At 32.5% G+C, this 12023-nt stretch overlaps 1 long non-coding RNA gene across 1 annotated transcript; it reads right to left on the bottom strand.

Moving 5' to 3' along the window:
- Positions 1–4355: 4355 nt before the first annotated feature.
- Positions 4356–11692, bottom strand: LOC114579519. Its single transcript, XR_003700545.1, has 2 exons — positions 11488–11692; positions 4356–4661 (listed from the first exon to the last, which is right to left on the bottom strand). It is a non-coding gene; the product is annotated as an uncharacterized LOC114579519 (long non-coding RNA).
- Positions 11693–12023: the final 331 nt, after the last annotated feature.

Raw genomic sequence — 12023 nt, 5'->3', positions numbered from 1 at the left:
TAATTATTACAAATGATTTTTATATATAGCATATTTTATGCATAGATGAGATATTTCGATCATTAATAAACTATTTTATTTAAAAATGGAATATTAACTATGGTTTTTTTTTTTTAAAATGAGGGTGCAGCCCATAATAAATTGAATAATTACAGTTGGAAATTTTTTATTGGAGGTGAAAAATAATTTTTTTTTTTCAAATATTTGATAAATTATTTTCATTTTTTCTTCAGACCTATATTAACAGTTTTAAGAAAATTTAATATAAACTTATTATTTTAGAAAGATAAAATCTAAGATGATAAAAAAACTTAGAATTCATAAGGCCTGCTTTTCATATTCAGAAAGCATTAAATGATTCAATACATTCAATTGTTTTCCAATGTAAGTGATCAAAATATTTTTATTTAATGATTTTAAATTTTATTTCGTGGTCTATTTTTTATAATACTTATAGCAGAAAAAATTCTTTCAACTTATATTTTATTCATCTTAAAATAATTTTAAAAATTTGAATTTATTATGATAAAATTTTATTATAATATCGTAAAGTAATTTATTTTAATATAAAAGCCAGAATTATAAAGATATAAATAAAAGAACTAATTGATATATCAGGTATGCTTCGACTTGACCCACAAATCCGATAACAACCTGTTTGACCCTCCCTTGCTTTGTCAGATCTCTCCTCGCCCATCGTACTCGCTGCTCGCGCTTGCCCTCACGACCTCGCCCCCTTGCAGGTTAGCGAGTCAGGTCGAGTCGATCAGATTGATATCGGGTTAGATTGAGATCAAGATATTTAACCCGTTTGGACAAACAAGTCCCGTTTAGATCGGACATGTTAAGAGCGAGTCAATTTTAAATTTAATCCAAATCCAACCCAAAAATCTATTTTGACACCGCTATCAAAAATAGCGGTGCTTAATCATACACCCAAAATAAAAAAAATGTAGTACATTAATTACAAAATTGGACTAAGAATGTAAAAAATGTCACCTATTGAACGGATTATGGCAAGACAGGCAGACAGCCACACACGACCTTCTCAAGTTGCCCAAAGGCCATCGAAGGGAAGCAGAGGATGAAAAGCCACAACAGACAAGGGGATGGAAACGATTCATCATATTCCCGAAGAAATCACCGAAAATCTGTGAATATTTAGTAAGGGGTGTCAATTTCGGGTCACATGTCGGGTTCGTGTTGAACTCGAAACTGGCCCGGCACTATTCGGGTCAACCCGAACCCGACCTGTTTTTTGAAAACGGGTTAGTTTTCCTAACCCAAACCCGACCTGCTTGGGTCCGGGTCAACCCGACACGACCCGTTTCCAACAAAAAATTGCTAGTTTTCGGGTCAAAACGGGTTTATTTCCTCTTTTTCGGGTAAAAAATGAGTCTATCTCCTCTTTTTCGGGTCGAAAACGGGTCAACATCGGCTCAATCTCGAATTGTTGGGTCAAAATCAGGTTTTCGGATCAAAGATTTAACCCGAACCTGACCCGATTTTTGAAACGGGTCGAAATGTTGAACCCAAGCCCGACCTGTTTCGGGTCGGGTTGACCCTAACCCGAAATTTTCGGGTCGGGTTCTAGTCGGGCTTTCAGGTCGTGTCAAATATAGACACCCCCCCTAATTTGTTATTATTTACTAAGTTATTCTATCTATCATATATTGTAATGAATTTTTTTTCCCCTTATAAAATACCTTTTTAAGTAAGGAAATGATGATAATTTGAAGGTGAAGTAGATGATTGGGGCAAAATTTTGTTCGTTTTTAAAAATGCCTTGAATTTTCTTAATTAAAAATGAAATATCATTAATCATTGAAATATAATTCTAAGATAAGACACTGCATCAATGTGAAAAAATTATAAGACCGGCTAAAAGATGAATTTAGACTTTGTTTGGGATGTATTTCTTCATGTTTTTAAAATAGTTTTCTAGTACAAAAAATTTTGTATTGAATTTTTTGAAGAAGCATTAAAAAAAGCCGTCCCTAATGAAGCCTAAGACTTCATTTAGGATTACATTCTTACTACTTTTTGAAGCAATTTTTTAGTATAAATTTTTTTAGTTTAAAGATTTTTTTATACTAAATAAACGCTTTAGAAAATAAGAAGAAAACCGTCCCAAAAGAAGCTTGAGGCTTTATTTGGAATATTTTTTTACTATTTTTTAAAACAGTTTTTTAGCAAAAAAAATTTCTTGAAATAAAAATGTTTGTACTAAAAAAATATTTTAGAAAAATAATTAGAAAATTAACCCATATGATGCCTAAATCTAACAAGATATAAGCTAAGAAGAAATTAAATCAGATCGATCAATAGGTAGCAATCGTCTATCCCTCATTCAGAAGAATCATATTTGATATATATATATATATATATAATATATTTTTTAAGATCAAATTTCACAATAAACAAATGGAACATTTAAGTTTTAACTCATAAAAGGATGAATGTTAGTGAATTACTTAGTCTTTTATTTCACAAGAAAAAATAATAACATACCTTAAGGAAGATGATTTATTAATATTATCGCATCAATTACAAAATTGGACTAAGAATGTAAAAAATGTCACCTATTAAACAGATTATGGCAAGAGGATGAAAAGTCAAAACAGATAAGGGGATGGAAATGATTCATCATCGTCCCGAAGAAATCACCGAAAATCTGTGAATATTTACTAAGTTATTCTATCTATCATATATTGTAATGAATTTTTTTTTCTTATAAAATACCTTTTTAAGTAAGGAAATGATGATAATTTGAAGGTGAAGTAGATGATGTCTTTCTTCATGCTTCTTAAAATAATTTTCTAGTACAAAAGTTTTTGTACTAGAAAATAGTTTTAAGAATCATTAAAAAAAACCGTCCCTAGTGAAGCCTAAGACTTCATTTAGGATAACATTCTTACTATTTTTGAAGCAATTTTTTAGTATAAATTTTTTTAGTTTAAAGATTTTTTATATTAAATAAACGCTTTAGAAAATAATAAGAAAACCGTCCCAAAAGAAGCTTGAGGCTTTATTTGGAATATTTTTTTACTATTTTTTAAAACAGTTTTTTAGCAAAAAAAATTTCTTGAAATAAAAATGTTTGTACTAAAAACATATTTTAGAAAAAATAATTTAAGATCAAATTTCACAATAAACAAATGGAACATTTAAGTTTTAACTCATAAAAGGATGAATGTTAGTGAATTACTTAGTCTTTTATTTCACAAGAAAAAATAATAACATACCTTAAGGAAGATGATTTATTAATATTATCATTAAAAATAGGCGTTTCCTTTTAACTTCCCTTCGCAATGCCTTCTTGTTTTAAAAGATCAGCTCAATGAGCACATATGCTTGACCGGCCTTCAATAATGCTACCATATTTCAGATTTTTTTTTTTGTATTTTTTCATGATTGACCAATAGGGTTCATTTGGTAGCTTCTTGGAAATTAAGTTTTACAAAATTATTATTATTATTATTTTTATCCTCATTCAGTTTGATTCTGAAAATAAAATTATTATAAAAGCAGCATCCACAGCAGATGGCCTAAAACTATGCCAAAGTATATTCTTGATGATGAAGAGAAGTTCTTTATACCATGAACAGATGCATATCTCATATATTATTTATATTAGAATATAGAGACTTCTATGTCAAAATAATAATAATAATAATAATGAAGTTTTATGATTATAACATGTCAGTTATTATAATACAAAGATTGCAATAAATAATAAATTTAATTTGCAGGTACTTTCCTGCATTATTGTAGTTGTTGGGGATATTTAACCATAAATAGAAACTTCTCTCACCCAAAGCTCTGAAAATAAAAGAAAGCCACATGTTCTTTATCCATCTAGCTCAAATTCAACATAAAGCATATGAATTATTACAAAATCTCTTTGATCATCATATGTCTATAACATTATTCAAACCTTCAAAAAAAAAAAAAAAACTAATCCGTTGTTGCCAAAATCAAATTAAACTACTTTGGCCTCGTTTGGGACGGGCTTTCTTACTGCTTCTTAAAGCAAATTTTTAGTACAAAAATTAAAATTTTTGTACTAAAAAGTTGTTTTAAGATGCAGTAAGAAAGCCGCCCGAAACGAAGCTTTCATCCGATTCAACTTTCTAGTCACAACTTTATTATTCCACTATGAGAAAAAAAATCTCAAACAAAGGGACAAAATTAGCAATGCTATTAACTGGAAGTATATGGAGGATCTAAGAACAATATTCCTTAAGTGTTTTGATCGAGATATAGTTGAACTGAGATATAAGCATATTATGAATAACTAGATTTGAAATAAAATTTTAAATCATTTTTCTCCAAATAAAAAAATGACCAACACATTTGTCCAACTACAAACACGAAGATGAATATAAAGTCAAAATTTTCAAGCAGAATGAAAAACAGTTACCAATCAACTAAAGAGTAATGATAACATCAAGTTTTGCATGACACAGCAGCAGATATATATAAATATTCGACCGCATAAAATAGTAATGTAGAATAGGAGGAAATCATTTACAGTCTATTAAGCAGTGACAGCAGTGACATCATATCATATGACAACCACTTCATATTGCCATGAGATCCCCAAAATTGCGCATGAAGAATATTGAGCCAAAAAATAGTCCAGCAGCTCGAAGAATTTTCTGTAGCAGTTAGAAAGAAAATTCAGTTCTCATGAAGTAATTATTCAAGCATAAAATTATTAGCAAGTAAATGAATGCAATCAGTGCAATAAGTGGCTTAATTGACACAAAGTTCAAAATTAGTCACGCATTAACAAATACCGCATACCAAAATGATAGCACACCCAAACCACAGCAAACCGTATTACGAGAGCCCATTAAGGTTCCGTTTGGGACGGCTTTCATCCAGATTCTTAAAAAAACTTTCTAGTACAAAAGTTAAAATTTTTATATTTGAAAGCTGTTTTAAGAAGCAGTAACAAAGCAGTCCCAAACAAAACCTAAATGATTTCGGCGACTGTTTTTCTTTTCTCAATCTCGTTCAAACTGCTGTGTCATGGTAAGATTAACTAATTCCTAATGGGCATCAAGAAACTTTCTTTGAAACCTCGGGCAAAGTCAAGAAAGGCATGAAGTTATGATAGTGGAACAACTAGGAAAGTTGCTTGCAATTTCCAAAATATTAGGAACAAAATATGAAATTTGATATTTAAAATAATAATAATAATAATTTAACATTTTCAATAGTAAATTTCTACAGCTTATAGCTGCATCCATCAGCTTAGCCCAAAAAAAATGGCATTATAATAAATTCATTATCGGTGCACAACTGAACGAATGTAACTAAGCACACGAACTAGTTGGTCCAGATGTAGAAATAATTTGCTTGCCCTTCCTCATCTCCAACATATAAAAAAAAATTGTATCCATTGTCGTGAAACGTCTGTGTCTATTCAGCATAGCATCACAATTATCATATCATGCATTCCGATGTATGCGTTGTATATGAGGTTGATGTGGTGCTTAATCCTTTTTTTTTTTTTTCATTATGTACGATGATCATCAAACTTCACTACATAGAATACATCTTTAAGGGTCAACATAACACTCCTCCAATACAGTAAATATGTGCATTAAAACCTAAACAAATAAGGGATAATTTCTCAACGAAGTCCTCATTCGCTAGATAATGTCATCAAGATTTTTGTGTCGATGTGGTGACACCTTTGTAAATCAGCCTCTATAATGAACCTACTATAGTTAATCCTAACTACCTATGACCCTCGTCTATAAATAAAATTTGAGTTCTCATAACTTTCATTTGCATTCTACTCTAATTCTCAATCTCTTCTCCAATAAAACAATGCTCCAACAAAAGAATAATAGACACCCCATAAAGGCAAAAAATTACTGAAAGACTATCAAAAAAATAAGATGTCCAACACACAATAATTAAAGTTTTATGTTGGAGAGCTTCCAATAGGCTCACCCAATAGAAGATTGCAATAAGATGCCATAGTACAAACTTACCACGTGTAATATTATACAAAATAGTTTTCAAACATTACTAAGAGGTTCCTTCCCCTTTACTAGGAGTTTCCAACATTACTAAGAGATTCCTTTCCCATGTTATAATGATGCCCCCCTCTAGGCTTTGAAAAACATCATTCTTGAAGAATCATGGACATCTACTTAACCATTGAAGTGTTGTTATGGATGAAAAACTTTCTATAACTCCTAGGCATGTCTTAAACAAAGTACAGACAAATTTAAGGTAAGGGCGGACCCAAATCCCAATACCAAAAAGGGTGAAGCACCGTGCCAACCCCCTCTATTAACTATGGGCATCCAATGATTCTAAGGTAGCCTCATTGAGAAACTTTCCGCCTCTTAATGGGAATAAAGAGCTTCGAAAACTTTAAAGACTTTAAAAGTAAAGGGGGGGCTCAATTAATAATGAAAAGCAACTATTCTCAAATTAGAGGTACTTCCTAACAATGGGTCAACTTATCAATTATGTGTATCACCTAATGAAAGGCATACTCAAAATGACCCTAAAATTAAACCTTTTTAAAGGAATAGCACCTCACATATGAACTTGGGAGGCAACAATACTTGGGTCAAATATGAAGCTTCAGAATTGAAATTTGTCTACATTTTATATACTCTCTCAAGAAATTCTCATCACGCTCAAGATGGACATGATTTATTTTTTCTTAAAATTTCTGACGAGTAACACAATAGAAAATTTTGCATCATGCTTAGGATTCACAGGTCAATAAATGTGACACTTTTTCAGTCCCTTTCTAGGACCATATTATAGGGGATTCATTCTATTCATTCCAAACAATTCCATCAAGAAGTCCAGACAACTAATTCATTGATCAACATAATGAAGATAAATGCATCACCATCTAATTCCTTTAAAACGTTATTTAAATAAGAAATTCTTTTCAAACCCATTTTAAAAGCTTAAACGATAAAAAAATTTGATCAAAAGCAATATATTATTGGTATCTCATAAAAATGTCTAATGAGAATCTTAATCTTTAGCATCAGCCATAAGGTTTTTTAATTTTCTTGTGGAAGATTGAAAGCGCCCACAAAGGCCACAAGTCTAATAAAGGCCATCTTTGCTACGAAGTCGATGGATGCTAATAGCAAAATCTCACTCAAACCTTCAGCTAGATTAAAACTGCCTACAATGCAGAAACATCTGATAGGAAATACTTGATTTCAAGTATTTTCTAGCCAAATCTGAAGTAAAACACGAAGAAAACTGCTGTTTACAGCAGGAAAACAGCAAGAGCAGTCGCTAAAACAGAGAAAATTTAGAGAAATCTAGGGAGAAATCACTTCAAAATATTTTATTTCAACAGTAGATGCAAGAAAACAGGAAAAGATACGATGTTCTTCAATTCGAGAGGAAGAATGACTCTCCTAATCTCCGGCAATGCCGAGAGCCCAACACAAGCAAACCCTAGATCTCAAATCTCATTCAAATTCAAGATAACCCTAACCCTAGCAAGACAAGACTAATTAAAGCCAAAGGAAATTCCAAAAATCCCTAAACCGCCACTAATTAAAGCCTTAGTGGGGCCCTCCACTTGGTTTGGGCCGCCTGCTATAAGTGAGAACCGGTCCATTAGGGACCGGTTCAACCGGCCCAGGAGGGGCCGGCCTAACAACATCATCTAAATGTAATTGCCCTCATCATAAGTAACAAGAGAGGGAAAAACTCCCTAGAACAACATAGACTGTTTGATCGTAGCTCTCCAAAACATAGATTAAATTTCATAAAATCTCAACAAAACTATCATTTGAAGACTTTTCTTCCATTGGGCACATGGGAATTACACTAATGTGTTAGGTCGTTCAAAATAAATCTGAGTGTCTAGTTCATACAGGCCACATCAGTCTTGTAGACCAATTTTTATGGTAAATTTGGCAAGGAAATTAAAAAATTTAAATGTTGATTTTCTTTCGAAAGGCATTTCACAATCTCAACATTATGAAACTAAGTAACTAACCATCATCTTAATGAGGGGATCATCCATGTTCGATTCTTCACTTTGTATGAAGATGATGATGTCCAAATTTTGATCCATCTCATGAGTTATATATATATAACTCTGCCTACTTTCGCCTTCGTTAGTGTACATGGAGCTTGCAACACATATAAAACTAATGCGATGAGTTATTTTCACCATCATCCATGTTCAATTCTACATGGTGCCCAAACCATCTTCACCCCCATTTCAAAAATGTGTCTAATAGAAACGAACTCACAAGGAATAGCAAAGTTTACACTACTCCATGAGTACATCGAAGCCCACCCAACTCCCTCAATTCGTGTGGAAAAGATGGCGTATGATTTAAAACAATATCATGAGTATGCTGGAACTTGTCCGACTCTCCATGCTAAAGCAAAGACAACTCTATCTTTTTTTTTTTTATATAAGAAGATGATGGCATTTGGCTCCAACCATCCTAGTGAGCAAACCAAAACCTATCACTTTGCAATGTTAAAAATATCCAAACCCACTCAATTTTTTCCCTTTATTCCAGTGATGGTGCGGCAACTCCAAAGCATAGTGAACTTTACCATGTCCCTTAGATGATACTATCATGACTTTAACTATCCTATCGTAGGGGCATGTCTCCTTGCTACAATGGCATGGATATGAGTTATACATATGACAAATGGAGAGGAAGAACCGGGAAGATAAATAGAAGAAGATGATTAAGAAATTAGTCAATAAATGCCTCGAAGGGAGGAATGACACATAGATGATGAAAGCATGAGCAATCCTAGACACAAGAATCAACCCTGGAGGGGAAGAAAACCTTTCCTTATTTTATCTTGCATCTTAATCAATTACAAAACATTGGAAATTTATAGAGACGGGCCTTACTGAAATTAATAAATTGTCACTAAATAAATATAAAACTATTAAACTAGTCCTAAATAATGAATTCCATTTTAAGTCATTAATAACTAGCTTAAAAGTGAAAACAAAGATTGCAAACTTAGAACAAAGATAAATTTATAATATAGCATCTCCATGAGTTGCAAAGAATTTACCCATAAGAGTTGAAGGATTATTGATGGAAGAATTGGAGGTCAACTATGTTGTGGATTTAGTCATATCTATCCCAAAAAATAAAGACTAATGTGAAGGCTGCCCCAAAAAAAATATGATGAATGAAAAATCCATCTCAAGAAGGAAGAGACAGAGAAGAACTAAGTCAACTAACATCTCCATCATCAATAATATACCAATAATGATATAAGTATTTTCTTCTTTCCATGAAAACATAAAAAAATAACTCCTTAAAAAATTTATGGCTTCGAACACACTTCTAAACTAATCCAACTTGATTAAGGTACCAATTAAGTAAACTGGTGGCTAACAATAGGCAAAATATGGTAGGTAGATGAGTGCAGCTTATAAATAAGAGATTGTAATTTGTGAATTACACTAGCAATTTGTAAATCGTGGAATTCCACGTAGTTCGGCAATAGTGATAAGCAAATTATGATAGGAAAATTAGTTATACTTTAAAAAGATAGTACAATTTGCAAATTACTTTAGCAATTTGCGGGTGGTGGGATAGCACGTAGTTTGACAATAGTGGTAAGCAATTGATGCCGATGAAGTGCGGAAAAAGACGCGGTTAAAAGAGATTGGATTGTTAAGTAGATGCAATGGGCAATGCGGCGAGTTATCGGCACATATGCAAAATACAGACACTGGTGAGCGAGAAGCATGTATGCTAATGCGCTAGCAACACAATTGTGAAAGAAAGGAAAATTGTGTGGTTTGTGGACTATAATATATGCAAATTTCAAACGAGTAACTAGAAGCACTCATGCATGTGAGTAAAGTGAACAAAGCAAACCATAAAATTGGTTAGAAGATGAGCAGGATAGGAATTTGTAAGTAGTTCTGATTTTTCCTGGCAAATATGTACACAAATTTGTAAGTGAGTCAGGGATTGCAAAAGACATGAGTTTGCAAATGTTTGTTGCAGATGGAGTTCAATTGCAACAGGTACTCAAGAAGTGGGCGAGCAAGTGATATTTGATTTGAGGGCATCAATGTTGTTCGACAGCTAATGGATGTGGGAAATGGGGATCATGTGCAAGAGAAAGCAAATAAGGAACTACAATATGATAATTGATTTGCTAGAAAACGAGAACATCTTTTACGTAGAATATGGCGGGGAGGTTATCGAGTTAAATATTTAGCCAGAGCACCTAATCAATGCACTTCTTAATAATGATGAGGCTAATAATGGAGAGCCATTGATGCAATTGCAAGGATAGAAATGAGGCATAGTTATGATGTGAATCAATGGGAAAAGATGAATTAATAAGAGTTAAAGAATGATAAGTTTTTTTTTTTACTCTAATACTAAATTAACGAAAAGCATGAAATGAAAATAGATTATAATGTATTTTTTTATGTTTGATCTTTAAGCATGAGAGAATCTAATGTTGAGGAAGAACTAGATGGATCATGAGAAAAAAAAAAGATTGAAAAATTAGACAAATAAAGAGCCAAAATAGGGGAGATGTAAAGCAGAGATAAAAAAGAAGGGGAAAACAATATAAGGGAAATATCAATCCCAACAGAGAAAGCCAAAATGGAACCATTTTTTTATTTCACCATCCATGCAAACTTCATTACAACACTATGGGCGCTATTTATAAAAATACATTTTATTAAAATTGACAAAACTAACACTTCAAAAATTGAAAATATAAAATTAGCCCTAAATAATAAATTGTAATTTAAACCATTAATAATTTACTTAATAAAGACAAACAAATAAAAAGGGGCTTGCCAAGAAATCATAGGGGTACCTTTGGCTCAAAATGAACTTCTAAGAGAACATGCATATGACTAAGAAATCAGATAGGCTTGCAAAGACAACCCAGGTATGACTTACCCTTGCCTTTAGCAGTTTGCGAAGAATAATTAAAACGGTGAAAGCATAACTTGAAAATTCGCATAACTAGATCGAACACAACACCCATGTTAAAACTTTCCATAAGTTCTCTCTGCTTTTTTTTTTAACATTCAAAAGTTCTCTACTTACAGCAATAACAGTTGCACCTTCAACTCAAAGATCAATAATAACATGAAAGAAACGATGTTATATATAGCTGTAAGAGTGATGACAAAGGCAATAAAAACACAATCCACACGAATGCAAAATAAAGAAAAAAATTGCTGCAGGAAAGGGTCATAATATACCAGGAACGAAGAAAACGATCAACAAACAAAACTATGCTGCATTTATTACAAAATTAGTTAATCATAGCACACGAGGCAATTCCGAGACAGGCAAACCAAATGTACAACGACCTTCCAAAATCAACATCATCAAAGGAATCAAAAGAAACATCAAACGGAATGGTACCATCATTCACTAGGCACGCATCATGAATATTGCACTCCCCTAACGGAAATACAAGGAGGCGGGTGGAGATATTTACCATGTTCACAGCCCAATTTTCCTCGTTATTGACCTGAGAGTTGAGAAATTCCTTTATCTTCCCGCTAACTTTCTCAGCTTCTGCCATTGCGATCAACAGCTCGATTAACTTAGGACTTTAGGGCTAGGGTTTTTACAACGCACGGTTGGGCTAGGGTTTTTACAACGCACGGTTGTTCGGACGAATTTTATATCGGGAAAGGGCATGCTGCAAAACCCCGGAGCCTAAAACAGTTTAGTGTAGCCGTGTCATTGGCCATCGCACATTTTGGTTTATTTTTAATTATGCTAACGTAAAAAAAGAATTACCCTACATCCCACAATAGTGTTAGGTTTCATTTGTGATTGTTTTTTTATTATTTTTTAAATTAATATTTTAGCACAAAATTTTTTTAAATAAAAAAATTTTGTTAAAAAACTGTTTTAGAAATGAGTAGGAAAGGTCAAAAACAAAACATTAATTGTAGATATATACTGGAGCTACTCCAATCTTTTCACGTATATGTTGTTTTCAGGGGCGGAACGCTTTTGTAGCTA

This window comes from Dendrobium catenatum, unplaced genomic scaffold, assembly GCF_001605985.2.
Source record: "Dendrobium catenatum unplaced genomic scaffold, ASM160598v2 fragScaff_scaffold_459, whole genome shotgun sequence".
Lineage (NCBI taxonomy): Eukaryota > Viridiplantae > Streptophyta > Magnoliopsida > Asparagales > Orchidaceae > Dendrobium > Dendrobium catenatum.
This window is presented reverse-complemented; position numbering and strand designations above follow the sequence as displayed.